The sequence below is a fragment of the Pinus tabuliformis genome, chromosome 9, assembly GCF_031772625.1.
Source record: "Pinus tabuliformis cultivar Carrire ecotype Pingquan chromosome 9, CPIR1, whole genome shotgun sequence".
NCBI lineage: Eukaryota > Viridiplantae > Streptophyta > Pinopsida > Pinales > Pinaceae > Pinus > Pinus tabuliformis.
The window spans coordinates 1,239,081,152-1,239,099,526 of record NC_142307.1 but is presented as its reverse complement, the minus strand read 5'-3'; the positions used below and the strand labels follow the sequence as shown (position 1 = coordinate 1,239,099,526).

The window sequence follows — 18,375 nt, the reverse complement described above, 5'->3', positions numbered from 1 at the left end:
ATAACTGGCCCACCATCATCCATTTACAACAATGGACCCAACCAATCCAACTAGCTATTATATGCTTGCCTTCAGCTTCCCTTATACATGCACTAAGTTTCATCCATGCCTTACATCACATGTTGGGTTTCATTCAGCTCTCCCTAGGCTACATTAACTTTCCTCCTTCCCAACCAATTCCCCCAACCCCAAACATAAAAGGAAAGATAAGAAACAAATAATAAGAAAACCATGGAAAACCAACAACAATACGATACCACAACCAAAGTGTCATGGCCATGCACAAGACGCAAACGAAATTGCAATCAAACACAAAAAATAACTAAAATATCGAAAGCACAAAACTAACGACAGTCACCATGACTCAATCCGTATGGTTCCAAATGATTCCAAGGGAAAGCTCGACCTGAGCCTTCTTCAAGATTCCATGGAAACTTATTTTCCATGCAATACCTTACATCATACTGTACTAGTAGAAAATGGCTAATTATTTACTAAAAAAATGACTAAAATTTGCATATAAATGACAATTTTTCAGTCGGTGACCAATAGTAGCTAATTTACAATATCTTATAATGTGACCAAATTTTAGTCCTTCTGAGCTTCGTCATTAATTGGTTGTCTCAATTTTATCATGTAGTAGTATATTTAGTAATAAATTTGGTCATTATTTTAGTCATTGATTTAGTCATTAATTTCAACAATTAATGACCAAATATACAACAAAATATATTACTATATGATCACCAAAGAAAACCAATTAATGACCAAATAAATATGACCAAAATGTTGTTTGTGTCATAAGATACTATAAATTAGCTACTAATAGTCATATATATATATATATATATATATATATGCAAATTGTAGTCATCATTTGAAACCAATTAATAACCAAAGAAATGACTAAATTTCGGCCTTGTTATAAGATATCATAAATTAGCTACTATTATTTGTATATATGTAACATTTAGTCATCATTTGTAATAAAAAAATTATCATTTGCAGCAGTAATTTTTTTTGTTTTGGTAATTTCATTTTCATTATATAAATGACAGATTTATTATTTTATATTCATTTCATTTACTTTCATTAATGATCATTATAAATGATTAATTTAGTCGTATATTCATTTTATTTGCATTCATCATTAATCAATATAAACTAATAATTTCGTAGTTTTAGATTGATTTTATGTGTTCATTATTAATCAACATAAATTAATTATTATGATTTTGTTACTAAATTAAAAAAAAATGTCATACAATGTGCATGTTCATCTAATATAAAAACGTAAAATTACATATATTAATTACAATACTAAATAATATCAAGTGCAAGTATAAATAATTTTAACCACATAAATTATATTATATAAAATGTCAAGTATTACAATATGAGTTTCCAACTTAATATTGGTTGGGCTACATTTTACACATGAAATATTGTTTTATCACTTCAAAACATTATCACTGTGTTTCCAAGGCATTGCAAATGAATTCACCAACTCTTAAAACTTGACCATCAGTGTCTATGTGTGTGCCTTATGTGGGATACTGACTCTAGGGGTATATCACAAGACTAGTTATCTTCTCTCTCCCTTTTTTCATTTGTCACTCTAGTGTTATTATTCTCTTCTTTCTCCAATTCCTACTTCTTACCATCAATACTAAGTTTCTATCTTGAAAATGAAAGAAGATACAATGCAAAATATATGCCATGAAAGACTATGAATACTAGAATATAAACTATAGAAGACTATGAGAGATTTATATGACATATACCTCAACATTAGCAATGTCAATGTCATTTTTCCCATAAAACCAAGAAACTCAATTAAGTTTTCTTCAATTGGGCGATAGTGGCCACTATGTGGCTAGATGACCTATATAAACAAAGCAAATAAAACATCACCATTTAAAAGAACACCTTAGTAACTTAGTATTCAACCTTCAGAGAAAGCTTAGGGACAATCATGCCAACTAAGTTACATGCTAAAAAGATCAGGTTTTAGATAACTTGTGAAAACAAATAATCTGAGGTGTGATGTCTAATCCTTGTTATTTTATTTGCAACAACATTTCATTCTCTAATGCATGAAATTGGTCAAGTATATAGACAACTTGTGCTCAAATAACAACATGAAAGTAAACTTTTCTAATAGCCATGAAAATATTTTAACAAAAAATAGCTAAAAGTATTTCAATTAATATCATGTAATACTAATCTCATCTTCAAGCTTTGGATGTTGTTTAAATGGACATGATACTGAGTCTTTTCAATTTCATAGTTAAAAGACAAAACAAAATCAAAGGAAACGTTCAAAATAATATCAAACAATAAAGAGAGGATATCACTGAATGGACATTGCAATTATAAAAAATCTATTTATCTTTCCGTCATTTACTTTTGTAGCATTCAAAAAACATTTGCTTACTGAAAATAACCATGAGGTGAAAGAATCACAACATTAAAAACCATGGAAATCCCTACTAGAAACATTTCCAAAGTTGATGGCTCAGGTGCCTGAATGATCTCCAACAACAAATGAATCATATCCAAGGCATGCTCTGCAATGTCTCCCCATCCTTTTTCCAATCCGATTTCCTGTAACCCGCCCACACTAGAGTCAAGTAACAATCAACAGAAAGTATTGACAATTTTTTCATCTTTTATATATATGAACTTTGAATCTGAATTGTTTGAGGAACATATTAATTCATATTTAAAGTCTTCCTATCATGAGAAGGTGTCAATCAAGTAGGACATCAGAACAATCCACCTTAATTAGGTCCTCAAACAATTCCTACAATATCAATGTTTTTTTTATTGTGATATCTTGGGTAGAAAAAAGGGCACATCTGCAAAAGAAGAAGCCATATATTACTTGTGTTCAAACTTTGTATATGGTGTATTCATAGGAAACTTTTTAAAATGTTCCTCTGCCTTTACCAAAGCAAGCTAAGCTTGGTTAAACTTTGTATCCTATCATTCAACATCAATTTCTGAAAGATAAATGTCACATTATTCTTTCCCATTTCTCAACATGCTAGAAATGATAAATTGAAAGTCACATAAAACCAAGAGCAAACCCCTTTCTAACCAAAACAAACAAACAAACAATGTCTCTAATAAAACTTCACACCTCATAAATTACTCTGCCATGTTCTTACGCTAAAGGTGAGATTATTTGAATCATATTTAGGTCATACTTAATGGGATATTCATATGTTTACTATGATGTCAATTTGGTGTTAAAAGAAATATATAAATCCATATTATTAATAATGGAATTCAAGTAAGATTCATAAAAAATAACGTCATTGCAAGGTAGTGGAGAGATAAACATCTTCATAATTGGACTACTCTATTTTAGTTTGATTTGAGCTGAGTTTGTATTTGAATATTATAGTTTTCTATAAAGAAGTGAAATGGAAAGATGAGAATTGAAATAGCCTAGAAAATCCCAAATCTTCCTCTCGTGGTTATCTATAACTATCTCCTAGCCTTCTTAAAATAATGTGCTTTAAATGATTGAAAGAGTCAAAATAATTTGCTACAAAAAAAATTGTGATTATCATGATATTGATTATAAGATCCACAAAGAAAGTTGTCAATTCAGTTCAGCTCTAGTGGTTGGGAGAAAAGATTGTTATCCTTCCCACCTAGTTTCAAAAACTTGTTTTTGACTGACATTCAACAAGGTAAATATTTTGGTCACCATTCTTCCTAATTCACTCCAAAAACAATTGGCCAATTTATACATAAGTGATGTCACAACTGCAACTTTTGAATTCTTTCCTAGCATATTGCCTGTTTCATCCTCGCATTCATCAACCTTACCAAAACATTTGACTTATTTCTTTCATGTATTCAATAAAAAATGTATCTGGTATTGATAGATTCAATTCCCTAAATCACTCATTTTCAACTTCTGAAAAAGATCACTGATGATTTTGTGATTCACTCTTAGCCTTAACTCCTCTTGTATTGGAAAACCATATGATGTAAAAAGTGAACTGACATAAGCTATTTTGTCTAGCGAATCCTTCACAATTGAATTTGGAGGTAGTGCTTGCACAATCATCTATTTAACAACAATAAGAAATCTTTTATTCATGAAATTGATATGATGGTAGAAATTTCAAACAACATACATAAAAAATTGTCTCATGTCTAAATCTTGGGGAGATAACCACAATTTAGTGTCCATAATCTCACTATTCCATGTTAGCACCCATCTTGACCGCTAAACCATTTCATCAATGAAGGAAGAATGTGTTTCTTCACCCTCCTTATACCTCCAATGTGTAGCAACTCAAAATTCAACTTGATGTCAATGCATTTCTTAATTTAGTCTATATCTGTATTTCTAGTGGAAGGCCATCATCCCTATAAAAATAGTATGAAAAGACTTATACCTAAAGTGTTTGGACCACAACAAGTGTTAGGATAGCAACCCAAAAAATCCTATTGGTTTGTTCCTAACATAACCTATAAATGATGTAACCTCAATAGAGAGGAATGATGTATATCCCAAACCAGGGAAAGCATAAAATATATATCCTTTGCATGCAAAAATGTAGTGCTAAATTAAAATTCATATATTTGGGAAGTGGTAACAATGTTTTTTTTTCAAAGGGGATGTTGATTAATGATGTAAGTAGAAGCATCCATAATCCAACATATCCAATGGAATTTCAAAAAATGTAATAATATCTTATCAAGAAATAGTTTAAATTACGACACCACCACCATCCAAAACTTGTTGATATGCCACCATGCAAAACTTGTCAATATGATTGGTGATATGCCATTGAAGTTATACATTCTCCTATAATGCCTTAAAAAAGTCATCCACAGATTTGCAGCTATTGATTTGACTTCCCTCTCTCACGAGAGATTTCAACATCTGATTTTTTGGTTCAGGTTGTATGATGATCATCAAGAAGGGTTTTTTTAAAAGAACCTTCTTCACCTATAAAACCACTATATAATCTCCCTTGTCATAATTTATCGACCTCCTCGAAGCTCACACCTTTCATCTTAGAAAAAAAAGCAAGGACAAAAAGGAATGAAAACCCAACAATAGCGAGGAATACTATAAATGTTTTGAATGTGCCCAACGCATCAATCAAAGATAGAAATCTCTTTAAAACAATTAGATTAGATATCTAACAAACTATTGAAGAAATGCCTCCACATATACTTGTATATTTTGAAGGATAAATTTCATAATTGATTGTCCATGTAACTTGTTTCATGCTAGGCGATAAGAAATCTATATATAAAACTAAGTGATGAAAAATAAGACAACCATAGCTACTTGGACACACATCACTGTACCAAGAGTCAAAATGATGGGAACAATACTAAATGGATGTCGTGATTGCAAGAAAGTAATTTCTAGGAAGCATATGTACAATCAATGATAAAATATTGCAATGGATTAATAAAAATCTAACAATGTGAACTTTGAAACGGGAACTATAAACTCAAAATGAGAACTTTGCCCACAAAACCCCGAAAAAACATGAAAAACAGTGCTAAAAATGAAAAGTGTGTATACTAGAATGATGGTTTTTTTAGGGTCAATTTTGAACATGTTTTAAAAATGGCAGTGAAAACGAATTTTTTGTGCAAAAACCAGCATGAAGATGAAAAGTGCTAATAATGGAACGATAAATTTCTTTTTTAGGGTTAATTTTCAACATTTAAAAAAAATGTCACTAAAACCAAATTTTTATGTACAAAAATTGCGCAAAAAACACCCTCAAAACGAAAAATGTTGATGCTTGAATAACACTTTTTTTTTTGGGTAAATTTTCAACATTTTGAAATAATGGTGTAAAAGATTTTGTTATGACTCTAAAAAACATTAAAATTTCAAAAAAGTAATGAAAACATAAAATTAAAAATAAAAGCAAAAACAAAAACAATGAAAAAAACACAAAAAAAAGATTTAAAAAAAAATACCAAAACTTAAATGAAAATATATATTAAAAACAAAACATAAAATAAAAAATAAAAATAAAAATAAAAATCAATCATAAAAATGTAAAAAAAAACAAAATTAACCTATAAAATATAAGAATTAAAAAATAAAAAAAAATTAAAGAAATATATAATAAGAAAAACACAATTTCAAAAAAATAACATTTTTTTTTAATGTGGTAAACTATAAAAAAAAAATATGGAAAAAATAAAAAATAAAATAAACTATAAAATTAAGTAAAAATAAGAAATTTTAAAAAAACATTAAGAAAAACTAAAAAAAAATTAAATTAAATTAAAAACAAACTAGATTAAAAAAATAGAAAAATAACCCCAAAAAAATAAAAAAATTACAAAAATTAGGATTAAAAACATTTTTAAAAACCCTAAAAAACAAAAATATGTTGAAATTAAAAATAAAATAAAAACCCGAAAAACAATTAAAATTTTTAAAAAATACATATTTTCCAATTAAACATCTTTTTAAAAAAACATTAAAATTAAAAATAACTAAATATATTTTTGATATTTTTTAAAATAACATTTAAAATATTTGAAATATATATATTTTACACACACACACACACACATATATATATATATATATAATTAAAAACAAACATTTAAAATTTATATATATATATATAAAATAAACATATCTAAAAAAAATATTTTTTATTAAAAAAACAATTTTATCGGTCACTGCCCCCACGGGTGGCCACGCAGTGGCTATTCGATTCAGAGAATCGAATAGCTACATCTCAGCCACCCTCATGGGCAGTTGGGCTGTGGCTATCTGATTCTCGGAATTGGATAGCCACCACTCAACCGCTTGTGGGGGTGGTCGGGTGGTGGTTATGTGATTCTTAGAATCGGATAGCCATCGCTCGGCCGCCCCGAGCAGTGGCTATCCGATTCTTAAAATGAGATATCCACCTCAAGGGCAGTCAGGGAGTGGTTATCCGATTCCGAGAATTCGATAGCCACCGCTTTACTACTGGTGGGGGTGGTTATCTGATTCTCAGAATCTAATAGCCATCGCTTGACTGCCTGTGGGGGTGGCTATCCAATTCTTGGAATCAAATAGCCATTGTCTGGATGCCCGTGGGGGTGGCTATCCAATTCTTGGAATCGAATAGACATCGCTTGATTGTCCATGGGGATGGCTATATGATTCTCGGAATCGGATAGCCACTGCCTAGCCACCCGTGGGGGTAGTCGGGTAGTGGCTATATGATTCTCAGAATCAGATGGCCACCGCTTGGCCGCCCATGGGGGTGGCTAGGCAGTGGCTATCTGATTCCGAAAATTGGATAGTCACCCCCATGGGCAGTAGGGCGGTGGTTATTTGATTCCAATTACGGGAACTAATACTATTATGCGTTCAATATTTGTAATATGTGATTTTCGCATTAATTTTTAAGTTAGTCATTGTTTTTTGAAAAAAAATGATTATTATTATTTTTTTACATGAAATTCATAAAAAAAAACTATTATTTAACCATTTTTAGTTAAAATTTTCGTATAAAAATTGTGATTTTGACATGTCAATTTTAGCAAAAATTTATCAAACCGTGTAGTTTTTTTGTTATATTTATGTTAAAAATGGTTATTTTTATGTCCATTGTTAAAAAATATTGTTTTTTAGAAACAATTATTTCATGTGGATTGAAAAATTAATTAAGGATGTATAAATATGTAGAATATCGAAAATTAAAAATATCGACCTTCTAATTTAAAAATGAAAAACAATAAAGATCTCACTACAAAAAATTAAAATTAAAATAAAAACAAGAAAACATGAAGAAAATGACCACTTCAAAAATTATTAAATTTACAAAATAATTATTTACATTTCATACATTAGAAAATTTAAAGTCAAAAAATAGGTCTTTTAAAAAAAGATTCTAATGCAGAATTACCACTTTTTAAAATCAGAATGAAAATCACTACCATTCTAAAATGCAATGTATATAAAAAAAATTAGAGTGCCAAAAACTATGCTCTAAAACAACATGTGTGTTGTCCATCACCCCTTTTCAAAATCAGGTCACTTTTTTGCTATCTCTACGAAACGGGTAATAGTGTCAGTTTCCTTTTTAAAATTTACATTTTTATCTACATGTTAGGATAGGAAATCTAAGTAAATGGAATCAATCTTTCAATAAGTTTATTTCAGACAAAATTATGATCACAAAACCTTTTCAAGTGCTTAGTTTTGTTGTCTATTAACAGAGTTACTTTTTAGTCCCATAAGACAAAGTGAATAAAATCCACTTCCAGCGGAAATGCCTATCACATTGAAAAAGGAACATGGGGTGTGCCCTTACCTTGTTTCTAGAGGCTTCATAAAAGCCACACCCAGCAGTTAAGAAACCATTGTAGTTCCAAAGAGGTCAACTAAATTTGAGGAGTGTTGTACAATCAAAACCTTCTTTTAGTGTCTATTTAATGTCAACAATGGACACATAATAGAATTCAAGTAAAATGCTCCAGATAGAATGGCTAGCGACAAAAAGAATCGATTAAACTCCTCAGGAGTAGCAGTTTTCTTCCACACCAATATATTAGATATATGCCAAGAATTGTGCCAAGTGCATTCATTGCCACAACAAACAAGGAAAGTAATAAATTTATTTGATTTGAAACAAATCATGCTATCTCCACAATAGGAGGACTGTAATACATTATAGTATTAATACCCATAAACTGTTGAAATGCCTACAAGTGAATTATTGTAAAAATATAAGTCACAAAGAATAGAAAGAACCAGTGGAAAACAATGTGAATGGCTCATAATTAACATTTGTATAAGCCTTTAGGGCCAACTTAAAAAAAAAAAAAATACAAAGCTAATATCCTAGCAATATGGAGATTAGGGACATAAAAAAATTTGGTATAAATATTCCTTCAAGAGACATAAAATGAATAAATTGTATTCTCATAACTAATAAAATCTCTATGGAAGGGAAGACATGAATTCGACATCAAATCAAGAGGGTTGTTTATAGGGAGTAGCCTCCCTACGGGATTCTCATACGCTACAAAGTAGGGCTGAATGGTTCTCACTAGATCACAATATCCTTTACAAAATTTTCCTTGGGTCAAGGATTCTAGTTAACCAAAATGTACACCCAAAATAATTGGGGTAAAAGAGAAGCTGCTAGGAATCATTCAAGATCTAAAAAGAATTCATCTATACCATGGAAAGTGACTCCAATAAGACCGCAAAGAGAAAAATGATGGTATATATAAGAGACCCTACAGAGTAGAAGCAAAAGATCTAGTTTGAACCTATTTTATGTCAAACCCGCAAATAGGAAATTCACCTGGGACAACACAAAAATTTTCTTTGGATTCATTGCAGAAACAATTTCTCAAATGTTGTTGTGTAAGAAACAGTTGGCAAGAAATAGAAATATCTTCCCATAAGAGCAAACCTGTCCAATTAAAATGGCATCAACATCTATGACATTACTATAGTCTCAATGCAGACTGTAGAGAGAAAATGTTGACAACTCCCTTCGAGGTTAGGAAAGAAATCTGGCTACATTTCTTGAACCTTTGGAATTAAACTAATGTTCAACAACCAACCCCAAAGATGCCTAAACAAGGAGGCTAGCACCCATAAATGGAGACACTAGAACCAGAATTTGCATAAAATAACTTCATTATGCTGATAAGCATCTCTTCTTAAAAATGGTTAAGTCAACTGTTTTCTACTCGCTATTGGGATGACATCTATCCCATTGTGTAAAAATGACATTTGTGCTTTATCAAGGACCCCATCACCACACAAAACAAAGGAAATGATAATATTTATTCCTATATTTCATTAATTCCCTCATGTTTCATTTCCTTTCTCCATGGGTATCTATTGGCCAAATTTTACTCTACGCATTTACTTCCTTGATGCATGTTTAATTGTTAACATTGGGCTGCATGATTTTCTTTGGGTCTCTCATAATTTACAATACTTGATGTTTCCATGATTTTCTTTATGTCTCTCTTGCATTTTCAATGCTTGAAACCTAACAACTGCTCGAAATGGCCACTAGATCGATCCTCATAGGCTTCCTATTCATGTCCAATCGACGTGTGTATTCTATGTACTGGTGCGTGAGTTCAAATTTAAAACTTGAATAACTGTGAAGATCTCTTCCACCGCAATAGATGTAGTCTACATTGATTTCATTACTCTGAAAAATATATTTGTTAGTTTTTGATTTTTGTTGAATCAGGTGAGGTCTAAGTTTCAATTTAAAACTTGTCCAACATTCAACATATGAAATCTATTGGCTAGCTGAAGAGCATTTAAAATTTGTAGAATATTTGCAGAATGACATGTTCTCCACTTTGTTTTTATTAAGCTTAATTTTTTGCTTCAATGTGCACTTATGAAGAAAATGCACCTTAGAAAATAAGTCCCAAGTTCTAACAATAGACAAGTTACATGGACGAACTTCACAATAATTGATAGCTTTCCAAGCAAATTTTATACATTCATATGTTCAGGCCACCATTATGTCATAGAACTAGATCTTTCCTTCATTGAGGGCCAGAGCAGATATTACATCTTTTTGTTTTTGGTCAATCCCCTTGGCAAAGGAATGGCTGTTGATGCGATGCTATGGAGGAGAAGAGTTTTAAGTATTGGCATACTTGTCGTTGTTACTATTGCGTAGTGTTTATTTGAGAGATCAGGATATACATTCTTCTCACTTAATTCCATTATTCTTCTACTTTTGGTAGCTATTTTGTTTATTTGGGCAAATTCTTCATCTCTCCTCTGAAGGCCGAAACATTAAACAATGTAGTTTCTTCCATGCATGTGAGAATTAATGACATTCTAGCAATAGCACATGATATTTCCCTTGGAAAAGAAACTAAACTTTTTGCGGAGGCAATTATCCTATTTACAAGTATTCCATGCACTCAATTATCCCATTTTTGTCCAAATAATTTACAGTACATTGTAGCATAGTAGGTACTCTTAACAAATTGGACAACTTGTAATACTCTTAGCTGGATTATGAAAGCCTAGTAACTTAAACCAGGTTATATCAAACTAGCACTATTTGTTCATGCTAGGAATTCAACTTCCACATGTGAAGCAACAGTTCAAGGTGCAAACACTCCTAACTTCATTTTACATTCTTCCTTGGCTGGAGATGGAAATGATCCCATCACAAGAATGGAAGTCTTATCCTCAGGCCTCAAATTATCTCATGCTTCTACTTTGAAGTGAAAAATTTTATATTTCAACCAATTTCTCCTGGAATTCCTCTTTCTCGGCCTCGTCAGTCTTCACTCTAAATCTTGTATTCGTACCATATTGTCTAAGTCATTAGAATTGTTACACATGATAATTGTGTCCCTAGTGGATACATTTTCACTACATGTACTGTTGCTTAACTATAGAAAGGATGACGATGCAAATAAAATAAAATAAGGAACTTGGAAGCTAGAAAAGAGTCCCCTCTGCTTTACTACAATATAAAATATATTAGGAAAAGGATCATACCAGAGGAAATTTTATCAGTCAAATTAAGTTTGTCTTGCCTTCTGTTGGACAAAAAACAATCACCATGGAGACATAACGATTAACAAATAATTTCTCTGCACTTAAAATTATTCAACCAGAGAAAATTGTACTTAGTAAACCTATTGTAAACATGGATTATTCCACTTGAATGAAAAAATTAAAAGACCACTTACAACCTCCAAAGAGAAAGCTCCCCTTTCTCCTTAAATTATAGGAACCTTCTGTACGATCAGCTTTTATAGATGTTTGTTGTGACACATTTGAACAGTCTGGTTAAAGGCTCCATCGAACTTTCTTTATCTATTTCCAAAAACAAATGGAGGCTTTTCTGCACTATGAACCAACCCCATACCAAGGCTTCCCGTGGTACTAAAATCCTAGCTGACATTTCTTTGACAGTTTCCATGACTAAAAAATAATTAAATGTGAAATTAGTAAAACTCTAAATGTCAGCAAGGTAAAGAAAATTCTTACAAGACAAAACTAGATAACACATCTGAAAAAAAAAAGCTTCATCTTTGTTTACCTCTAAGGGCTCTCATTGTTTCATTACGACCTTCCAGAAATGTGTGATATAGCTTTTGTGTCTCTTTACCTTGCCTTATTTGGGTAGTGTCTGTGAATTCCATTAAGTGCATGTGAGATTCAATTATAAATTGAAATACTTATGACAAAAACCTCATGGAATTGCTTTACATTCAAAGAACTATAATCCCCTACCTGTAAATTCTCTTCGGGTATAAAAAATTATCATAGATTGTTGTCGCCTAAGTTCACCACATTGTCTTCTGAGTACTCTCATATAGTCTAGCATTTAATCATAAAAGTACTGCTACATTCCTACCATTTTAATTACATTAGGTATGCCAAATAATATATATTGTGGAAGCAACAGGGAAATTCTGAATGGAATTGTTGCCTTGGGAATATCTACGAGTCCATTGCCCTTTTTTTTCTTGATTCTTTTAACCTCTATCAACAGAAAAACAATCATTGATAGAAAGGACATAAATAGGCCAGGGCCTATCCCCTTATTATCTCCTTTTTTTGTCAAAATAATTTACAATACATTGTAGCATAATAGGCACTCTTAGCATATTGGAAAACTTGTAATACTCTTAGATGGATTATGAAAGCCTAATAACTTAAACCAAGTTATATCGAACTAGTGCTATTTGTTCATGTTAGGGATGCAACTTCCACATTTGAAGCAGTAGTGCGAGTAGAGTCTGAAGAGTTGGTTTAAATAGAAAAAAGAGAACTCGCCATGAGGGGGTTGGCTTGAATAGAAAAATGAGAACTCACCAAGAGGGTTCTTGAAGGATCATCAGTTTTGTGCCTAGATTATGATAGTAGATCTTCATCCATTACCTCTTTTCCTTCACATACCTTCTTTAACAAAAGCCTATTATCCTCATAATAGGAGGCATTCCCTTAAAAGTGTAATGGTGATTGTCAAATGTCTATTAATGGAGTTAGGTTGATATATCTCAAGAATGATGTTGTCATTATGGTTGTAGTGGTATAATGAGTTTTCAATATGTCATGATTGATTCTATGCACAATAATCCATCTTCTCCCAGTTATAATCTTCTCATCAACCATTCACATGCATTTCAAAATGCATTCAACTATTCACAAAAGGTTGCGGAAAGATTGGGCTACATTTTTCTTAAACAAATGATCCTACTTAAAGGTAGTTGTCTCCAAGTTGCAAGATTTTTGTCTTGTTTTTCATCTTTTCATTCAAAGTTGTATTCTTATAATCAAATCTAACACTTCTCTACTGGTATAGTTATGGGACTATATATTTGACTGTGAGCATTATGGGTTTTCTTTTTCTCTAAAGTGTGCAACTTTAGGGACTTGGGAGTACTACCATACTAGTGTGAAATACAAAGTCTTAAACATGCTTCTCACTAGTCCATAGCTCAGTTTGCAGCTGACCATTATAATTATGATATAATAGTCTCAATAACTTGATTGAAGTTCATTTTGCATAACACAAGTTCCATTTTTTTTGTTTTTGTTATTTTTGGGGTTGGGATATAAAGAAACCAATTTTCCATCTGGAGTGTAATTGTAGAAGGGTATGTTGAGAATCAAACATTGAATAAGTGTATTGAACCTCCCCCTGATCTACAGACTGATCATGGTCCAAACCACTCCAACCACTCTCTAGTTGATGTGAAATTGAACTACCCATGATTCATGAAATGCAGGCTATGTTGAGATTTTAGTCTTTTTGGTAATATGAACAATAGGATTTTTTGATAGAAAACTAAATGTGTTCATAGACACAAAGTGGGAAAGTATATTTTCATAAGTATGGTGTCTATTTTTTATAAAATTGACAATCAAGATTTATTCTCTAGGGTTTTAGGGTTTACGAAGTGAATGCCTGTTAACACTAGGAAAACATGGGTGTGCCAAATAGATATGGATTAAATTGAGTTCAGGATACATTTCATTGTAAGATTTTCAAAGCCAAAAAAAGGCATTATACCTTGAATGAGAATGTGGCTGCTAAATATGAGAATATATTAAATTGGTTCAACAGTTCGTTGCCTAATTAAATAATCATAATTGACAATTGAATATATAACCGTTTTCTTTCCACTCACCTTTTATGATATTGGGATTTTCCTGAAATATAAAATCCTTGGTGTTATGATATTGTGTTTTTTTCTTAAATCTAAAATTCTTGATGTTTGTGATCCCTGACATCGGAGCTTACTAGGGTTTATGCCTTTTTAACTAATGCCAATTTTGTCGATAGAACTAAAGCCAAGTTTGTTGATAGCACTAACGCCAAGTCTGCTACCTAGTGTCTTTGTGCAGTCGGATCAATCTCTATGTTGGATATGTCCAAATTACTTTCAAATCTTGTTCTCTTCAATGACTACTAACAAAGTTTCATTTTATAAGTTCAAAATTGGAAAAGGTTTATTCATAGGCAAATCATCAATGCAAATTTTTTGGTTAATTGGAATTAATTGTGGATATATCTATCTTGACATTAATTTTCAATATATAACAATTTTCCTCTGGTATTTGTTATGCTAGATTTAGCACTGGATTAAGCTTCAAACTCCTTTTTATCATCTGTTACATGAAATATTGCACTGACCTTACAAAAGGAAGATAAGGGTGAGCTACTTCGAAATAAATTCGACAACTCTCAAAGAGGATGGTAAATGTTTACCCATAGAATCCATTTTTCAAGTAATCTTGAATTGAATTTAATTATGATAGATATTGCATGTGGACATCGCAGTAAACTTTCATATTTGTTATTTATCCATGATGATGGTTACAAGAGTATCCCTCAATCAGTCAAGAAACCCATAAGTTTTTGACTCAAGTGATTACCTCTAATGGATGAATCCACAAGAACATCTTCAGGCTCTGAGGAATTTCTTCTCCACAAAAAGGCTCCCTGTGGCCACAATTCAACCATTGTTGGAATCTTGATGAAAAAATGAGATGGTCATAGATAGATCCAATAGTGATATTAAAAGGCCATGTTTCTCTTTATTTTTGTGTGAGTAGGCATCTAGCTTTGCTACAGCATTATGCTGGATGTAGAGGATCTAATAAATGCCCAGAGTCTTCACTTTACTACCCAATAACCAGAGCTTGTTTAGAGAAACACATTACATGATGAGGAAACCTCTTCTTCTCGTCAGTTATGTTGATATAGCACTCTTCCACCATTTCCCTATAGAGTTTCAAAGGAATTTATCAGCCAAATGTATCATCATTTTGAATCATATGCAAAGGCCACATACCACAAACAACCTACATAATACATAACACAGAAAGAATTTTATCCTGATATTTCTAAAATGAAAAGGAATGGAAAACCATATATAAAAGATAAATCAAATATAAAATAAAATCCAAGAATCTATCCTTAATACAGTGCCAGAAAAACCCACAAGTATCTAAGAAATCATGCGCCAAGGTAATCATGCGCCAAAATTTACCTTGTAAGATGAGATTGCTAAGGAATTGGATATAGGAAATTAAATAATGGGGATTATACAGATGGGAGGAGAAGGAAACAATCAAAAATCTAGTGGTGCCTGGAATGAAATCCGTAATTTTCAAAAGTAGCAATAATATATTTTTTTAGATTGCAGGTTGCTCAGAAGAAGAGAGCAATAACATTGTTCCCTGTAGATTTTGCACTTCATTGATCCTATTAAAGCAACAACAAAATAAATTATTGTTTTACATTTTAATACTAATTATTGTTTTACATTTTAATACTAACATATTTGGAACCCTTCCATATGACATATGTAATGTCTTTCAATATGAATTAGGGTATGTAAGTTTGATAAAAATTTCAATGGGCATATGCTAAAATAAGATCCTCTATTTCTTATGATAACTAGATAAATATGTGTGCTATTTCTAAACAAAGATGGAATTTAATGCTTACAATCACCGTCGTTATTTGGTTTTGAAGTCTTATCAAAGGAAAATTCAATCAATCCATATTCTTCGATCCCATTAAATCTTGTGTTAGATGTTGAGGATTGCTAATGCATGACCAAGAAGTCAACAAGTAGTAGTAGTCCTAAACTCCAGAGCAATTTTCATAAACTCTCCTTTGACTTTGTCATTATGCTGAACATTGAACTTCTTAAGCCATACATTTAAGCCTGAAAAGAATAACATTAAACTACCTAATTTAATCAAGGTTGAAAACGTCTATATTGATAACGTTCTTTTTGGACTTCATCATTGAAGGAATTACATCTTTATCCTTGAAATATTGATTCTTTGGGAGTGCCTATGATTTGAAGTTCTTCACAGTATATTTTTTGTTCTACAGAAGGCATCTTTCAAGATTTCATAACATGATGAATGCCACATAAAATTATGTAATGAAGGGACAACCTTCATCATTCTTTAAACTTAGGAATTTTCTTCAACGCTCGGAATTTTATGGTTCCAAGGATCCTTTTCAATTAGCGTAGGTTTTTACTTTGTTTATAATTTTCAAATGAGTTCTCAAAAATTAACAATGGAAAAGTTTATTGAAAATGAGTATTGGATGGTTTGTAAGAATATTAAAAATAAAATTCCATGTATTTCAAGAATAGGAGGTCCGTGTTTTAGAGAATATGAGTAACATTAGTTTTGATAGTTATTGGTTGTGTTTTTGGTTTCAATATGAATATCAATATATGGTCCAAAGAGACATAGTCTCTTCGAATACAATCATCATAGTTTCTTGTGTGCATGGCCGTGGTACTGCTTGCATCCATGCAGGCCTGTACAGCTAATTGTTACACAAGTTGACATGATGTTTTTAACCTCTGTAGCAATTTCATTCCAGTGCTATATAATTATGTAAAATACTTTAAGAATTCAATAAATACTCCCCCTTAATGAATTATATTATCTCATTTACTCCTAATACAAGTTGAAAGACAGATTCCTGCTGAATATAACCTGGGCTAATATATCACTCAGACCCAAAAAAAACTTCTAGAGCTTGATTCATTATTCATAGTCACCTGAAGTCTCTAGCCAAAAGTTAAACCTAGAAAATTATCCATAATAATAAAGTGGTTTCGTCTACTTAAGAAATATGGATTTTCACTGTATCGATTTTCACTGTATCTCCTTGCATGAAGACCTCAGAAGGTCTACAGTGATTTCTCAACACTTTTCCAGACCACTAAGTAGGCACAACTTAGACATATTGAGCATTCTTGTCTATCTCCTTTCTCTCCAGGTGTGAAGCAATCAATCAAAATTTTGAGAGGGTGATATATTTATATTTCTTAGTTTATGATTAAAAAGAAATTGTATATATTAAGTGTTATGAACTTGTGACTAGAGGTTATTCAAGTATCATCACTACTCTTGTAGGTGCCATGAAATCTAATGTTTCAGGACGTGAGTGAACTGAAACACTAAAACAATGAAGTTTGTGTTGAAATTCTACTAGATTTAACACTACATCAGGTAATGGTGGAGTTCAAACTCATGAGCTACTCATTGAAACACTGCCAAATTTCATACAGTCCATTGTAGGGTCCATCAGAGAACCTCCACAGTTACATTTTCCTAGTTTCCTCCACAAAATTGTGAATTCAAACTCATGAGCTACTCATGAAAACACTTCCAACTTTCATACAGTAAATTTTAGGGCAGGGCCCATCAAAGAACCTCCATGGTTAAATTTTCCCAGTTCCCTCCACTTCATTGTGTAATACAACACAATCTGAAACACACAAAGCCACCTATGAAGCAGATCTTGCAAAAAAAAATTTCTCTCACTCCAGTCATGAAGCATGAGTCACTTTATCACTTAGAAAGAATTTTAACTCCAAATATATCTCTTTCCTTGCATCCTTTCTTCTATCTTATTCATACTTTTACATTACATCTCATGATGGATTGATCTTGAGAAGGTAAAAAATGACCATCTGAATATTTTTTTTTTTTAAATCTTCAAAATTATATAGATGTACCATGACAAACTCAAGGTTGATATTCCTAAGCCATACATTTAAACCTCACAAGAATAACATTAAACTACCTAATTTAATTTAAACCACCTTCATCGTTCCTTGAACTCAGGATTTTCCTTAAACACTGGGAATTTTATGGTTCCAAAGATCCTTTTTAGTTAGCATAGGTTTTTACTTTATCTATAATTTGAAATGAGTTCTTTCAAAAAAAAATTGATAGGTTTACTGCAATTTAGTAAAATGGAAAAGTTTCTTGAAAGTGAGTATTGGATGGTTTGTAAAAGAATTAAAATTAAAATGCTTTTTATTTCAATAATAGGTTGTCACATCAAATCATTA

General features: G+C 31.5%; 1 pseudogene; it reads right to left on the bottom strand.

Moving 5' to 3' along the window:
* Window positions 1-5,006: 5,006 nt before the first annotated feature.
* LOC149153045 (putative inositol transporter 2) overlaps window positions 5,007-18,375 on the bottom strand; it is a 39,265-nt pseudogene continuing 25,896 nt past the window's right edge.